Genomic DNA, 17,456 nt, shown 5'->3' with positions numbered 1-17,456 from the left:
AACCAAGACCTAGGTTTGTATGTGGACCAGAGTTTGCTTTTTGTGGTACCCATCAGAGTTCAGTTAAGCATTCTAAACTCCCCAAAGAAACTGGACTTTCTAGACAAGTGAACTGGAGTTGGATTCAAGCAGATCAAACAGAGCTGGTGTGAATGCATCCTACATTTTTAGTATAGAGACTTTACGGCAGCTGTGATATGATCTATTTTCCTTTTATTTCCCCAGACTCTTGCAGCAGCCTTTTTAGATCAGCCGCAACTTTTTTATAGACACCCATTTTACGTCTAAGCTATTAAAAATAAAAAATAAAAAGTTTTTTATGTATCCTGGTTTGATTGAAAACCATTTATTTTGCCCATCAGGCTGTAGAGGACTGATTTAGCAACAGAGCTGGAAGTGTCCATGACAACACAAACCTTTGTTTATTGTTTATTGAGCAAAGGGATTAGTAATTAGATGCTCTCTAATTATGCAATTAATTGCCTTAACATTTTAAGCACATCTAAATCTTTGGAATTAATTAATTGTAGTTAATACATCCTGCCCCAAGTCAAAAATGAATAATATTCATTGAAAAAGTCTCTGTAGGCATTACAGCAATGAAACCCTTCTAACCAAATTTGTGATGTTTCCATTGGTGCTTCAACAATTTATCATTGTTGAGCTCGTTGAGGTCAGGGCTCTAGTTGGGTCATTCCAGACCAGAACACTAATATTATTTTTACTTCCAGTCACCAGAAACATGTTGGTAAAATTAGAGAAATACTTTAAACCAGGGGTGGGCAACTCCAGGCCTCGAGGGCCGGCCTCCTGCAACTTTTAGATGTATCTCTACTTCAACACACCTGGGTCAAATAATGAGGTCATTAGCAGGACTCTGGAGAACTTGACTGCACTGAGGAGGTGATTCAGCTGTTGGATTCAATGTGTTGGACCAGGGAGACATCTAAGAGTTGCAGGACACCGGCCCTCGAGGACCAGGATTGCCCACCCCTGCTTTAAACCTAAATCTGCCAGAGAAATGAATTATGTCTGACTTTAACTGGAACTATTTAACGGTTTGCATGTCTACAAAATGACATCCAGATCAGATTTGTCTTTCTCGGTTCTCAACTCTTTTTCTTTCCTTACTTCTGGCTGTTCTGGTGTATCATGGGATCAAGGTAATTCAGATTCAGTTCATTGTTGTTGTTTTTTTCCATCAAGGATAAGAACGTTAAATTCCTCAGCGTTTCTCCCTGCGAACAACTCTTTCGCAAACCAGAAAAAATGTGTCCCTCATGTGTTCATCATCCATTCAACCTGCTGTCTGTTGACGTCAGTGAGAATTACCGGCAGGAACAAGAGCTCTAACGAGAATCAGGAGACGTCAGTCATGATTCATGTCGTTGGAGAAACATTTATATCTACTTTGTTTCTGAATACGTGCTGATTTCCACTTGAAAAACGTGCTAATGAAGTACGGCCACAGTTGCAAAAGAGCAAAAATACGAAAAAGAAAAATCTAAATGGCTTGCATGATTATTAAATAACAAAGCATTTTGATTCCCCTGTTGACAGACTCCAGGAATTCATCTCTCAAGCACATCTTCTCTGAGAACAATATATTTAAATATATTGTCTTGCTTAGGGATCATTTTAAAAAGGCCTCCAACCAATTCCTTAATAGTGGTGTGTAGCACCGGCAACAAGTCAATGTTTTGTGATTCCAAAGAACTGATGTGGTTAATGATTGGTGCTGGGTAGAGGTAGAAAGACAAAGGATGAGAAGGGAAAAAAAGATAAGTTAAAAAAGAGAAATGCTGCTAATCTGCAAAAATCTAGAAGTCAATATATTATCAGCTGGCCAAGCAATGTTTTATAGTGTTGCCAAACCAATTTCTGTGATGTGTTATCCTCGCCTGATGTGACCATTCATTTCTGTACACTTCGTCTGTCTCTCAGGCTTGAACTTTACGTTGTAACGGGGTTTTGTTTCACACTGTGTCATTTTATATGCTTTAATTAGCCATCAAGCACCACTCATAAGTTTGGTCTTTAAAACACTTGGATGTGTGTTAAACACCGACATTCAACACTTTGTCATAACATTATGACAAATGACAGACTTGAGAACTAACACTGCTCATCTTGTTAGAATGCAATTTTCATGAAAAAGAGCATTTTAACCATTTTCAACTCCTTTTACCATCTGTTCGCATTTGTAACATAAGAATCGGTTTTCATGTGTTTTCCAAATAGCAGGGTTGTCAAATTTTGTGCTTTAAATATTCTTTCAATTTAAGGTCAGAACAATGAGCAGATTTCTGTTTAGAAATTAAATAAATGGCACTGTATGTCTAAAATTGCTTGCTTGTCAGGTAAAAACCAGCACCTTGTTCTGCACTTCACTTCTCACAGAGAACACATCAATTATCAAGAAACAGTTGCTTGCTGGAGATGTGAACTCAGTTTATGTTTTAAACTTTTTGACCTAATTTTTTTGTGATTGTGTTCTAAGTAATCGACTCACAAATAAGGAGACTTTTTTTTTTCTTTTTTATCTGGGAAGCGAGTCAACATTTTGTCCACCCGTAATTTCTGCAGACTGCAGATCTGCTTCAACATAAGTTGGTAGAGCACCATGTGCAGAGGCTATGGTCCTTAACGTGATGATCCTGGGTTCGATTCCCGGTCTCGAGTCATTTGCTACATGCCTTCCTTCTCTCTCTCTCCACTCCATTTCCTGTCAATTTTCTATTGAATAGAGGCAACTAATGCCAAAAAAATCTATATATATAAAAAAAAGACAAACTAACTTCCACAAAGCTTAACAACATTTCAACCAAAACATGTGTGGCCTTAACCTTTCGTCTAAGTAAAGGACTGTTTTACTCCACAAAAAACCCTTTGGCAAGCGTTTCTCGCTCTGCTGTTTACTTGGAAGCTAAGAGACAGGATAACGTTAGCTTGTTTCCTGTCTGTGTTGACAAGCTACGGTAAATAATTCAGCTCATAGCGTGTTCTTTTCACAGTTTCAGTTACTCTCAGTTTAGAGAAAATGACAGAGTTGTCCTGCTACATGAAACAAGCACTTTGCTTTACACATGGCTAATGAGAAGCATTATCCTGTTCCGTTCAGGTGACTCCCAATCCTCACTTCACCAGAGGTTTATTCAGAGGAAAAAACGCCATCTGGGGATGGTGCATTCACAGATCTAAAAAAGATATGATTTTTGACAAATCCATCATTTAATGGCTCTAGGTTCTATTTTGTTTTTTTGCTTAGAGTCCTGATGCGTTATACCTGCGCAACATTTTGGTCAACTATTGTTTTAAACGCACGATAAAAATTGACTGTGGCTTGACTTGTGCAGAGCCCAACCTTCTGCAAAGCAGAGAGTCAATGTTGACTTGAAATCCAGTAAGACTTATTTATTTGTCTTTAAAAAGTTTAGTTAGAACAAGTTATGACAGTAGGCAAACACACACTGCCTTATTAAACACGGAGAATGAATTCTCTAATTTTTAGATGCTCGTTATTTTGTGAATTTTTCCTTCAAGTTGTTTTTTCTAGGAGTTTGTCAGATTCCCTGTCACTGCCAGCCTTTTTGTTTACAGCAGACCAATTATATATTTCTTTTGTTGTCTTTGAGGTTTCAAAGTCCTTTTCAGTATTGCTGCCTCAGTCACCCACTCACACAGAGACTTAAACATCATGTCTGAATGCAGCTGTTAAAGCCTTAATGGCTGAAAGCGTTTCCTGATGGACCTGGAGCTGTGATTATGAATGTTGAGATTATCATATTGAAATGATCAGTTAATTAAATTATTATTTTTTTACTATTTTTGCTTATTGCTGACACAATGTCCTAAATTTCAATATACTGTATGTCATTATGTTGAAAAAAAGTCAAAACATGAGAAAAGGTTTATTTTGTGAAACATCACGTTCTGTCACGTTGTTGGGGTATGTGTCACTTTTGTGATAAAGAGAACAATTACAGTCTCAGTCTAGCCTAGTAGAAACCAGCCATGCTTTGCTTTGTACAGAGAAACTGGAGCCCCAGTTTCTGAAAAGTGATTGCTTCCTGCACTCTCTGGAAGTTTTGAACAATTCATTCTGATTTTACCCATTTACTTAACGTTTCAATGTAATGTATGTAATGCGCCAGAATTTGCGTACGATGTAAGCAAGCACCCCCCTCTGTTAACAGAGAAATGTCAATCCATACAACATATTTGACAGCAGTAAAATATCTTATACATTCCTCTTGTGCTAACTTCAAATTGAGCACAATAAAGCCAATGGCCAAGCTATTGTCTTTCTATGCAATAGGAGGGTTTATATCATTTTTGCTCTTTCTTTCTGAATAATTTTGCAAACCACTGGATTATTAATTATCAGAACATTTGTCACACTAATTTCATTGTTTTTACTCTTTATTGTTGTAGTCCCTCTTTTTGTCGCGCTGTCTGCATCTCTAACCCTCACAAACAAATTTCCTGTCTATCTTCATGTTCTGTCTCATTCATTTTCAAACATGGGGTGAGTTTTAGTTGACAAGTTCAAAAGTCGGGTTTCTCGTCCGTCTTGTTGAGTCCCTCAGAAGCTGGATTCCCTTTTACTTCTGCAGACACCGTGTATTTATTCATAAGAGTCTAATGTAACAAGTTAGCGCCCTGATTAAATGAGTCTAGAGTGTGGGAGGTGAGCTAATGTTTGGTGTTGTCTGGCTGATTAAAGCTTAGCAAACAAGTGATTGCTATGCAGCTCTGCTCCTTACTGCCAGCTCATGCACAAGGCTGCTCTCTGTTCCCTCTGTGCATCCTTCCATCTCAAGATCTCTCCATTTAACTGCCCCTCTGCCTCAATAATCCTCTGTCACTCTGATTTGCACTGTCTAGTAAGCACGCTTTATATCCATCCTCCCATCCTGAGTTTGGGCAAACCCTTCTGTTTTTAGCGTAGGAAAAACAAAAAGGCATTGCATTGAACAAAGAAAAGAAACAAACAGTTTTAACAAATGGTTCGATGCGTCCTGGGTTAATATCTGTGGCTTTTACATTTTTCTGTTTCTTTGTCTTGAAATCAAACTCTAACCATCTGCCACCCTCGGTCCCCTTCATACGGCTCCAGCTCCCTCGACTTTCGCAGCTCAGTTACCGTGCCAACAGCCTAAATTCAATTACTGCAGACTGTGAGAAAATCCCAGGCCACTGATTGGTCACTGCAGGCATCTATTAAGTGAACGCAACAGGGCACACAGATGGTTTGGGCCAAGAAGATTGAAGAAAAGTACAATATCTGAAAAGTAGCGAGTGGCAAAATGGTAAAACATGACAAAAAGAGGAAGTAAAAAAAGGATAAGTGAGATGTAGGTTAAATGGATAAAGTGAAACATATACCCTTCTCCCTCAAGCCCCTCGTATCCTTCAGGCTTAAGTTAAAACAAACACGTCTGCCCTAAAAAGCCCCGTCCATAATCCCTGCATAATCACTCAGGCTGCCTCGGCACACACAACCAAAACATAAGGAAATGAGACTTTTAGACATGTGTGTGTTTGTACTTTTGTTTCAGATGAACTTCAAAGAACAAGAGGTTAAAGTTATGCATCATCCTCAGCTGTCAGTGGGAATGTGAAATTTAGTGTTTCTCTGCGGTGCCTAGAGAGCAAACGAAGGGGAACAGATTGGAAAACAGTTAAACTACGGAAGAAATTACAACTATCTCTACTTTAGAGAAAAACCAGGGAGTAAGGTCCGGGATCATGCAAGCTTAGTTTTAAAACTCGGAGCCTGTCAGTAATTTCCCTGCTAGATTCAGTTACGCCGAACACCAAAGGACCTTAGTTTCAGGGGAATCGTAGTTCAGTCAAAATGATGGAAAATAGGCACATGTCTACTGAAGGACCCCATTTTTCTTACACACCCAGATAGTTCTCCACTGCATTTAGCAGGGTAAAAACTACTTAATTCCAGAAAACGGTCCTAATAGAGAGGTGGTCATTTTTCATTTACTTTGAACTTTTGGATATAGTTATATCATTTTTGAGGTGTGAGAATGTGAACCATGTTAAACTGAGTGAATTTTTTCAACATTATGATGTGGTCATTTTGGTGTACGATGGCTCATTTGGCTAAGTCTGACTGTTATCAATTTTAAATAATTCTCTGGGCTGAAAGAGTAAAAGTAAATTATTCACTTAGAGTAAAGGGGTTTTAAATGGTTGTTCTGAGGTATAAAAACCCTCAAACAAACTCCAGATTTGAGGAGCCTTTCTTTCAGATATGCTCAAAATGCTTTTGATGAATTAGTACTGATGGAAAGTCTTGCAAAGAGATATATTTTGTAGATTGGATAACATATTTAACATTGCCTTCCATTATTATTTTTTTTAAGATTCTCAATAGCCTCATGATGCAGGACGTCGGGGTAGCTACGCTCCCTGACAACGGATAAATACGCTTTCTGTGGTGGGATATCTTTCACAACACCAGAACCTTCAAAATAACAATATTTGATTTTTATTTTGTACCTTTCTAACAGGGATAATTACAGTTTAAACTGTCTGATTGGGGTCAAACATTGAGGGTAAAAAACAAGATTGAACTGTGAGCAGCTGCTTTGAGGACTGCAGCCTCTGTACATGACACCCTGCTCTGCCACTGAGCCATGCAGCGCCCCCTACGGCTGACGTTCTCTGGGATCACTTTAACACTCCCGTAATTCGACAACAGATTCGGCCAAAGTACCTAACCAACTTTGTGCTCTTTAGATATATTCAACCTACTGCTTTTTGTTTGTATCGGCTACATCTCAGACAGAAAAACGCTTGTGAACAGACTGCACACATTAAACCACAACCATGGAAACGCGGCGGAAATGAATCACTGCAGAAATGATGTTATGCATTGAGTTTTACTGGTAAAACATGTAAACACACACACTCACCTACCATCAGTCAGACTCAACCATGGGAACATTTACCTACAGGGCTAATCTGTTTTGTCGCTCCAACACACACATACAAACCCACATGTCTACTACACTGCATTGCATTTGTCTTTTAAGTTTAATACCAAACAGTGAGGTCATTGATCACCTCACCTTGAGGTTGAGAAGATATTTTTTCAGCCCACAGACTCTTACTTTGCTCACTCCAACAATATTCCATTGTGTTTACATTGATTTTTGGCTTGCATGTCTGTTATTTTCAATAGGTCCTCGTGTCGGGTGTGTGTGTGTGTGGGTGTGTGTGTGTGTCTGCAGTCTGCAGGTGGCTCCACCAACAGTGAATATTTCCTTACCGTTTGAGGCTCGTGGGTCAGCACATGCAACAGCAGGCTTGTGTTTTGGCTACAGACCTTGTTCAACTGCAGCCTCAGCTGAATGTTCACAACACGGGACTTCCGACTGAGACTCCGGCTGCCATAGAAAACTTCCACCTCCTGAGCGGCATGCCTCGAATGCTGCTCATTAAATGGCTAAGTACCAAATTAGAAAGTGTCCAAGTTGATGATATTAAAATTCTACATGGAATCATTAACAAATTTCACCTTTTTACGTTATTGTATGCCAATTATGCCTATTGAAATACTTATTTTCACTTAGTATTCAATTAAAATCTAAAAGGACAGAAGTTGCTTAAGAAAGTGTCAATGGAAAGCATTCTGATCAGGTCTTTTCTATCAAATCTTTTTTTCACTTCATGCAACATTTTTGATTGTTTAGAGTTCTAGAAACTTGTGATCAGCAGTCAGCTACGTTTCCATCCAACTGGCATGAATTTTGAGCAAATATTTAAAATGACTCAAAAAAGAAAAGAAACAGGCGAATTAAACATGCTTCCATCCTCTGGTTTGGAGCAAATCAACCAGGCCACACAAAGCATCATTTTGTCCGATGCCGACACATAATAAAGAGGAAGTAGAGGTTGGACCACACACCTCCATAGAAGAAAGATATGATGAAAACATGATATAAAGGTGTTTAAATCATTCAGCAGGTATACTTCAACTACGTACCAGCCAATAAAGCCAGTAAACTTGACTATGCATTGCACCTTCCTTTTTGATGCTTTCATGTGTTGTAATCACTCTGGACGGCATTTGATCATTTCCAAATCTGAAATGCTTGATCAAACTACTTGATCAAATCTTCAAAGGATAATACTACACAGAGCAGAGATTCTTTAAACATCATTTGAGATTCACGAAGCCTTTATTCCATTTGGGAATACACAAAAAGACGCACACTGAAGTATGTCTTTGTCACTGGAGCTGTCTTATATTTTTGAGACACATGAAAGAACATTTTGGCTACCGTGTGTCCTAAAATTAAATGTTTTACCACCGATTACCGTGAGCCCTGGTCTGTAGTTGATTTTTATTGAAGTTTTGCTTTGACTCTTCCAATCACCCATCAGGCGGATTGCTCCACATACCGTCTGAATAAATATTAAAATGATCATTGTTGACATGTAGCGGCTGACTGAGTCTAAACTCTCCAAACTCTGATGATAAGCTATAAGCCTGCGGGCGTGTGTGTGTGTGTGTGTGTGTCCAGTCTTTTATCAGTTCCTCTTCATCATCACCAGGGTAAATGGCTTTTCTTTGATGACCTGAATGATACAGTAGTCAAGTTGCAGCCTGAAAACAGAAACCAGGAAAGAGCTGAGCCAATAAGTGAAGATGTCCCCGACTTCCTTTTCTTAAAGCCCGACTTCCTGCAGAGAAGGCAACACAGTGCGCCTTTATCAATAAAAAGGTGCTAATCTAGACCAATATGTTGATATTTTCTAACTGATGTCTGATGTCTTTAGACATGGGCTTCTGGCAATGAATCCCCATTAGAATTTTAGACGTTTGTTTTTCTTTGTTTGCATTATTTCTATATACACCATACTCTAAGTCCAGTACACAATCCACTCATTATAGACGATTACATGCACATGTGGCTGGTGATTATTCTCAAAGTGTCCCAGGTCTGTAGTCATGTGGTTATTAAAAGGTTTTCCTCAGTCTGAGAGGTGCAGCGGGGACTGATGGAGCAGAAACGGTTTCTCCTTCTGTAGCGTCAGTAACCGTAGAGCAGCTCTGCTTCCTCAACAAAATGACTTTGGGCAGATTTGATCCACATCAGCTTATTCCAATGGACTGGAATGTTTTAGCTATTCGTCAAAACGGAGAAAATCTCCTCTGTTAAAGGAAAAGAAAAAAATGAAGTAAACCGGCCTCAGAAATTCAAATAGAACATTTTTAAGCATCTTAAATACTTCTTCATCTCCTTCCATGGAGTCCGATTTTCTGGCAATCTTTTTTCTTGTTGCTTTTTCCCTTTTTCTTTTTAGTCCTAGCATAGTTATGTCTCTTAATATGTCTGCCTTAGATCATGACATTAATTCAATTAACTTGCAAATAAGCTGTGACAACATTGACAGCATATTAGGCTCTGTGTGCTTTAAGTGTGACAAAAGCAGAAAGAAAGAAGAGTCAGACCTAAAAATCTGGATCTGTACTAGAAACATTCAACCAAAATGCTAAGAAGCGTCATCTCATCATTTGTTAATGTACTAAATAATCCATAAGTCTGAGCTAGGTGGCTGTACAAGTATAACAAAAACAATACACTGGGGAATAAAAAGAACTAAGTGAAATAATCCATGAATATAATCTAAACATACATAAAATCAGATTAAACATAAAGTAAAAAGGCATTTTATTTCAAAGATTGGAAGATGTAGATATCTGTCGATTAGGTTAATTTCCATTCAAACTTTTGGTGAATATAATTAACAACTTTTTAGTTTATTCAATCTAACACAAAAAGTTGAAGAAAATCCAGTTCTAGCTTGGATACACTGAAAATGTATAAATGATGTAGGAAAGTCAAAACATAGAACCTGAATGCAACACCTTGACGGTTCCTGAAGATTCAAGCAGGAACTCTAGATGAGGAGTTATTCCTCGGTGTGAATTATTTTTGGAAAATTGTGTCAATTCATTTTACAAAAATAAAATTATAAAAACACTGCAAAATGTTGGAAGGATTCAACGAAGCAAATTACAGTTTTTTAGGGTCAGTATTAAGTATTTCCCAGGCATATAGCACAATCAAGTAATTATGCTAACTTAAGTTGCTTTAATATATATATATATATATATATATATATATATATATATATATATATATATATATATATATATATATATATATATATATATATATATATATATATATATATTGATTTTGAATTGGTAGCAAATGTATAAGAATACCAATCAGAACAAATATATTTCTGATGGTTTTTTTAGCATTGATTTTCATCGTTTCTCCGCCTTAGTTTTGTGTTTTGGAAATAGCCTTGGCTCGCATGGAGGACAGAATTTTAAAAACATGTGTTATGCCCCCAAAATATCATTAGAATTCCACATGTTTACATTTCAGCCTTTAAAAGTGAATTCCCAGTGTTTCCTGGGTTAATGTTTGGCGGAACAGTTCAATCTGCTGTAATTAGGGATGAATAATAAGAAAAAAATAATCTCTTTAAAACAAAAGTGAAGAAAAAAAATAATTATTTCTCTTTCGCACTTTCAAACATAACACAGAGGAAATGCCAGACTAGAAGACTGTGTGAATTATCTTAATGAATATACTGACTTATTTATTGGAGCTAATTTAAATCTGTCTGCAGAACAGAAAGACAGCAATGAAGAGATTATGAGCAAAAAGACTGCAGCTGTCTGCATGTTCATTCATTACGACCAAATATACCCTCCTAATTACTTCCGACAATCCACCCTTTATTTGAATCCAATTATGTCATTTTGCATTGGTGTAATAAAGGCCTAGTGAATGCTGTAATAAAAATATGTATTATCATCTACGGCTGCCATCTGAATAAAAGTCCCCATGAGTACCTTGTGCAAATCACCTCTATTGCAGGGCCTTCCAGGCATCTGCCATTAGAGCCTAAAATTTGAGCCGAGCAATTTTCAGCTTGGGTTTTTGTCTTCTTACGTCTTCATATTTCAAAGAGCTGTAGTTTGCGTAACAGCTTCTTTCTTTTTTTTTCAGGAAACCAGCAGAAGAGGTTTCTTAGTTAGATGTCCAACTGCAAAAGTGACGTTACGTCATGTCAGTACTTCTAAAAGACTCAGAAAGTCACCAGTTCCAGGTTCCCACATGTTCTATACATTGTTTTTTTAAGACAATGGCTGTTGAAATACTTCTGCCATTTAGGACAAAGACGAGGTTTGGTTATAATCACAACGTGGCACATTTTGTTTTGACTGCAGTGCTGTTAAAACGTTTTTTCTCTTACCCTTACAGATTTATGACAAGGTATCAGACTTTATAGATAGAAAAAAGTGGAGTGAATTTCCACCAAAAAAAAACTCAGAAATTTTGAGATTTGAGATCTCAGAAATGTTTCAAGAAAAAAATAGAAAAGTTTCTGTGCTGGAAAATGGAAAATTTGAGAGAAAAATACTCCATAATTTTGAGGTTAATATGAACATTTCTGAGTTTTTTGTCAGAAATGTACTCCTGCTTTTTTGAATCTACAATAACCCCAACACGGCATCGTAAATTTATCCTGTTTTTGCACTTTGCCACACTAATTTTAATATTAGACAGAGGGAAGAACATGCCGATCCTTAAGGTCTTAGTCTGGACACTGCTGCCATGACTTAGGCTATTATGCTATTAGGATAACAACTTTGTGTTTTCTTTGCTTGTCTTTGCTTGATAATCTGAAACATTTAAAATGTAACTAACCTCCCTCTGTAAGCATAACCTGCACACAGACAATTTTTGAAAAATTCCACCAAAGTGGGCGGAGCCAAGAGATACTGAAGGGTGTGATCAAGTGTGGGTATGAGTGGAGAGGGTTAAGGACGGGCAGGGATTGGACTATTGCTAACTTAGAACTTTGTTGCTATATTTAAAGACTTTTCAGAACCTTCTAGCAACTTCTTTTCAGAAAAGTAACTAACGACAAATCTTTTTACTTTGTTAGTGACACGTTAAAGCACCAACCGCACTGCAGCAACTGTCCTGGGGGAGAAACAAGCAGGAAAATTTGACTGCAGTTTCCATCGTGAAGCCCAAAGAGGGCAGCACTGAGCCAGTTTTAGGCCATTTATGTGGACGAAAATGTCACAGGTCAAATTTATACAGTTTATTTGCAAAAAATATATATATATTTGAGGTTTCAAAACTGAATAACTCTGAAAGGAGCACAACCCTTTCCACAGTGTTGTATATTTAAAGAATTATCTGTATTCTGTTTTGTGACTTTTTCCCCCCAATACAATTTATCCCCGACTGAGAGTGGAGTGAAAAAGTGCCGCAGTTAGAATGAGAGGCCAACTATTTTGAATAGCACAATTAACACCAAATGCCTGTTGGTTCAAGAACCATTAATTATCCTAATCTAGAACCTCTGAGCAGCTGCTTTAAATCCTAACCTCTGTTACGTATCAGAGACTGTTTTAATTAGTGCAGCCCAGGTAATTACAGGGCGGAAATTTGAATTCCTAAAAGAAATTGTAGACTATTGACTGTGCCATTTGACTGAAGCAGGCCACACCGGTTTACTGTGAGAACCCAGAGATCAAGACAGCAAAAGCCTATTAAATATATTTATCTTAAAAGGATATGTACCTATGGTTTCAAAAATGCGTTGAACATTTTAAAGCAAAGCATATCGGTGAATAGATGGAGAAGCTAAGTAGAGAGGAACGCCTTAATCACCTTACTGAAATGAGAGTTAGTCAATATTTACAGTCGCAGCCAAAAAGAGTTAAGTGCCGAGATGATCACCCACAATGAATAATCAGATTTGGATGTAATGTGCTGCACATGCAGGCCAACGAAGGGTAAGTAAATTATTCAGTTACCAAGGACCAGGCACCAGAGGGCATGGAGTTGCAACACTGGCTTCAGTGTTATCAGGCAGTCATCAGAGCATCTGGCAGTCAGTCAGAAGGCTGATTGAAGTCACCAGGGTACGGGCAGGACTCGAGTAGATGGGCTTTATCAGCCGCTGACCAAGTTTGATGGGAGTTGGGATCTTGGTTTACAGCAGGCCAGCTGGTGAAGCTGCTGGTGAACTTCTTGTCCAGCCTAGAGGCTTTAGCAGCCAGTTTTCCTATGTACAGCCCTGTATTTAGCATCAGTTTGTTGCTGAAGAATAAAAAAATAAAGGTTACAGAGTATCCTTTTGGCTTTCTTTTGACACTTTAGCTGTCTGTCCACGTGTTCACAGAGGTCAGAGTTGCGATGTACAAACCAATAATTGACACGCTGCACAGCCATTTTCTAACGATGGAGGCGTTTTCTTGGTCTTCATGAAACCGTTTATTCAATAACTGTCTTGAACAAACCCCCAAAGCCATCACGAAACAACTGCATTTATGCAGTGGACTCCTGTCCATTTACTGTTCACTGATTTACTTATTTGCAGATTGTGGAACATAACTAAAAATTATTTTCATAAACTATGCCTATTCACTGACTTTTTCTTATGGGGAAAATTTAAAATGTTTGAAAATTAATGCATTTTGCGAAGCCGAAACTTTGAGAAAAATGTCAAAATTCAGAAATGAAAGTCAAAATTCTTAGATAAAAGACAGAATTCTGAAAACAAAAAAGCTAATTTTTCTTTTAGATAAAAGTTCTGAAATTAAAGTGAGAATGGGAAAAAGACAGAATTCTGTGGATAAAAGTCAGACTCCAAAGATGAAAGTCATAATTTTTGGATGAAGACTCAGAAATTTTAAATTCAAGTTATAATTTTGAGGGGGGAAAAAAGCAGAATTTTTAAGTCACAATTCTGAAAATGGAAGGGAAAGAATTCTGAACGTGGAAAAGTCAGAATTCTTAGATTACACTTCTAAGTTTTCAATTAAAGTCAGAATTCCGGGAAAAGTCAGAATTCAAAAAGAAAAAGTCAGAATTGTAAGATGAAGTTTAGAATTTTTAGATTACTACTCAGAAAGTTTAGATGAAAGTCAGAATTTTAATTAAAATCATAATTATGAAAATGTAAAAGTCAGAATTGTGGGGAAAAACGTTAGATGTCTTTTCAGTAGTGCTAACCCTTATTACCTCTCTGAAGTAAGAATCATATTTGACTCTTCTTGTGCCTGTTTTCATTGGCTGAGAGAGCAATTACAGCTTGTTTTCCATGCAGCCAATAGCTGCTCAGTCTGCCGCTGTTCCTCTTGACTCATTGGCTGCCTGGGAGACCATCAGTATCTTCAGCAGCAGTTTGGAGTCGCTTTCATCCTATTAGGACAAGCAACTGTTGCATCAATGGCCCTCCTGCTGGGGTTCCCCGTGCCGCAGAGCGCCGCACTGGGGGTGTCGAGTTGATTTGGTCATAAAGAAAAGCAAGAGTTTAATTTTTAATTAGAACAGAAACATTAAAATGCGTACCAACATTTTTTTTTTCGAGGGGAAATTGTACATGTTAGGTGTAGAGAACTAATCCAGAGTGAAGGTTGCCCTCCATCGGCTGGCAGCGCGGCGCGCTCTCCTCCCTCCTCCCCAGCTTCCCTCGCCTCTCTCCCGCCTCCCTCTCTCGGTGCAGCCGCTCTGCCGCTCCGCTCCGCTCCGCTCCGGCTCCTTCACATCGCTGCTGACTCTCTTTGAGAGAGGACGGAGACAGGACGGAGGAACGCCGCGGACTGGATTTTCATACCCGAAGGAGGGAGGAATGCTCCGGTGATTCCCTCCACCACTCCCACCCCGACTCTCTCTCTCTCTCTCTCTCTCTGTCCCCCACCCCACCACCTCGGCTCCCGGACACCCTCCTCCTCGCCACTGCCACCTTCGCTCCTCTCCATCACTTCAGTTTCGGGACCTTATCCAGACACACGGCTGTTCCGGCTGCATTTTCTTTTGTAAAAAAAAAAAATCATCTCAGAACCTGCTGGTTTTTTTAAGGTTCTGTTTGTATCTTGTTGGCCCCTGTGCTCTGATTTTTCACCTTTCCCGTCCAGAAAGCAGCAGAACAGTTAACCCAGGGCTTACAGTAAGTGGATGTGTTGGACATCTGGTACAAGCAATACCACTTGCATGTTTTGGAGGAAAAATTCCCTTGGAGACTCACGGGGATCTTTCATTTTCAAGGTAAGAAGCAGCTTGATTTTTTTTTTTCGGGGTGTTTTTTTTATTTTATTTTATTGCAGATTTCTTCGTGCCATTCAGCTGCTTTATTCTCTCCTCTGGGGGGGAATTGCGCAAACCAGTTGAAACATTTTGGTTCCCGGGATGCTAGGGAGATCCTGGTTCCACTCTGGATCAGCACTGCAGATGTAATCTTCAGGATTCGTGATGGGATCCGGTCAACACATTTCATCTGAATCCCAACAATTGCCTTTATTCATCAGTGGCGGGTGTCGGCCACCGGGTGTCGGTTAGATCTCACAGCCGGGATTGTCGCTTGACTCCCGGCTTCATGCGTCGCTGTTGGACTAACTTTGTGAGCGTCTTCGTCCTCTCTGCCGAAGCCTCCCCGCGGCCCCGACGCACAAGTTTTATTCAACTCGGACCTCCAGTAATAAAAATAAGCAAACCTATTCGGCTTCAATGCATTGCAGGAAAAATATAGATATGTTTTTTTATATAGCTACTTTTATGGCTTTTACCCAACTTATATCACAGAAGACCTCTTTAAAAAATACATAGTTGCTTTATGGATTAAGATTAATACATAAAATTGTTTCCCTAATTTTTGGTATTAAAATCGACTTCAATAATTGGAGCTTCGTCTTTACTCGGAACTCAGGAGAGTCTCGTGCGCTGCGTCTGGCTCGCGGGTCATTGGACGGTCGTTTCAACTCCGACTCCCTCCGTTGCTGTTGAGCAATTTGAATTTTCTATCTGGTCTGGATATTTGGGAAACAGGGGCACTGCCAGAAAGTTTTGAACGGGGACTCACCAGATGGGGACCACTACACTGTTATGTAGGTTGAGTGTGGCCACCTTTAAAAGCGAAAAAAAAAAAAATAAAAAGCTAAACAAAACTTCCCCTCTGCTAAGTTCATATTTCTAAATTACAGCCAATTTGACACTGTCTAGGCAGGGGGCACCAGAAAATATATAGAGCAGACCTTTGCCCCCCCTTTTCCCCACACGGTGATGATGCAGTATCATTGTGCAGTTTAAATATCTGTCACCGACTTCATTTTCAGCATTTTTTCAAAAATCAGACAAACAAAAAAGCTTTGCCTCTGTCCTTTTGTCTCTCTCAAACACAGTTGCAGTTTGAAAATTACCCCCCTCCTGTTCTGCCACCAGACCCATAACCCCTCTGCCCCCCTCCAACACACACACACACACCACCACCACATTTTTACCACCCATCCCTTTTCCTGTCCCTCTGTTCTACCCCCTTCTTTTATCCCCTCTGCCGACTCTGCCTTGCGCTCCGGTCTGCTGGGAGCCATTGAGAAAATCATTTGCTGCTGTTGTATTTTATTCGAGCGAGAAGGTTCTCACACCAGCAAGCCCTTTTTTTTTTCTCTTCCAAATTAAAAAAAGGCTTTGGCCAACAGTTGATACACAGAAACAAGGAAATGCTTAGAAAAAAAAATGTAGGAAAACAAAATCTGACTGAATTCTTCAACAACAGATCTCTTTTATTACTTTGTTCAGATTGGCTGATTTATGCCCCATGTTTTCCTTAGAAATTAAGACTAAAGTAAAATTATAATGTGCCAAAGCTTTGTAGGTCTCTAGGTACTCATCCAAATACAACACAATGAAAGTATGACCTGATTCTTCAGATTTGTGGTTAGCAACTTGCCTCCCATTTCAGTCAGCAGTCTTCTTGTGGACGTCTTTTCTACGCTATGAATACCATCATTTAGACTTAGCTAAGATGGAATAAAAAGGTAATTTCTTCTTCATCTTTCCATAACTTGTTGCATCCTATTGCTTTGGAAAAAAGCTTTTCTGTTTGTTGTTCATTGGCCGGACGTGTTGTAGATTTCTCCCGCACTGATGTTGTCATTTTCCATTGTTGTCAGTGTGAACGTAAAACATCCATTGGACAGGAACATTAGGTTTGACATTTGCGATTCTTTGGATTTTGGCCGCCAGTTGAACTCACGAAGTCAACGACCAACGAGGCTTGATTTTTTTTTTTACTAACAGATAGCTTTAAAGCATTTGGAATTTAGGTCACTTCATGAATTAAAGCTTGTGTAATTGAAAAGATTTATATATGTACGTACAATTTTTAATGATTGGGGTTCTGATACCTTTTGGGTCAACTGTCTTTATGGGATATTAAAAATTTGCCACAAAGTAAAGCTTTGGCTTTACTTTGGCTTTACCACCAATACTGGTGGATAATATTTTATGGTGATGTGTAGCCACCTGTCCTTAAAGATAACTGTGAGTAGATTATAGAAAATGATTTGTTTGTAATAGGGTATGAAACTTCCCCAAGGTGAGTTT

At 38.8% G+C, this 17,456-nt stretch overlaps 1 protein-coding gene across 1 annotated transcript in view; it reads left to right on the top strand.

Moving 5' to 3' along the window:
• The first annotated feature begins 14,655 nt into the window (after window positions 1-14,655).
• Window positions 14,656-17,456, top strand: part of cdh11 (cadherin 11) — a 128,558-nt gene continuing 125,757 nt past the window's right edge. The window contains exon 1 of the mRNA XM_023327449.1: window positions 14,656-15,122. The gene's annotated coding sequence lies outside the window, so the exon portion shown is untranslated. The remainder of the gene's footprint in view (window positions 15,123-17,456) is intronic.

Source organism: Xiphophorus maculatus, chromosome 22, assembly GCF_002775205.1.
Source record: "Xiphophorus maculatus strain JP 163 A chromosome 22, X_maculatus-5.0-male, whole genome shotgun sequence".
NCBI lineage: Eukaryota > Metazoa > Chordata > Actinopteri > Cyprinodontiformes > Poeciliidae > Xiphophorus > Xiphophorus maculatus.
The sequence above is the reverse complement of the archived record's forward strand: the minus strand, read 5'-3'. Positions and strand labels throughout refer to the sequence as shown.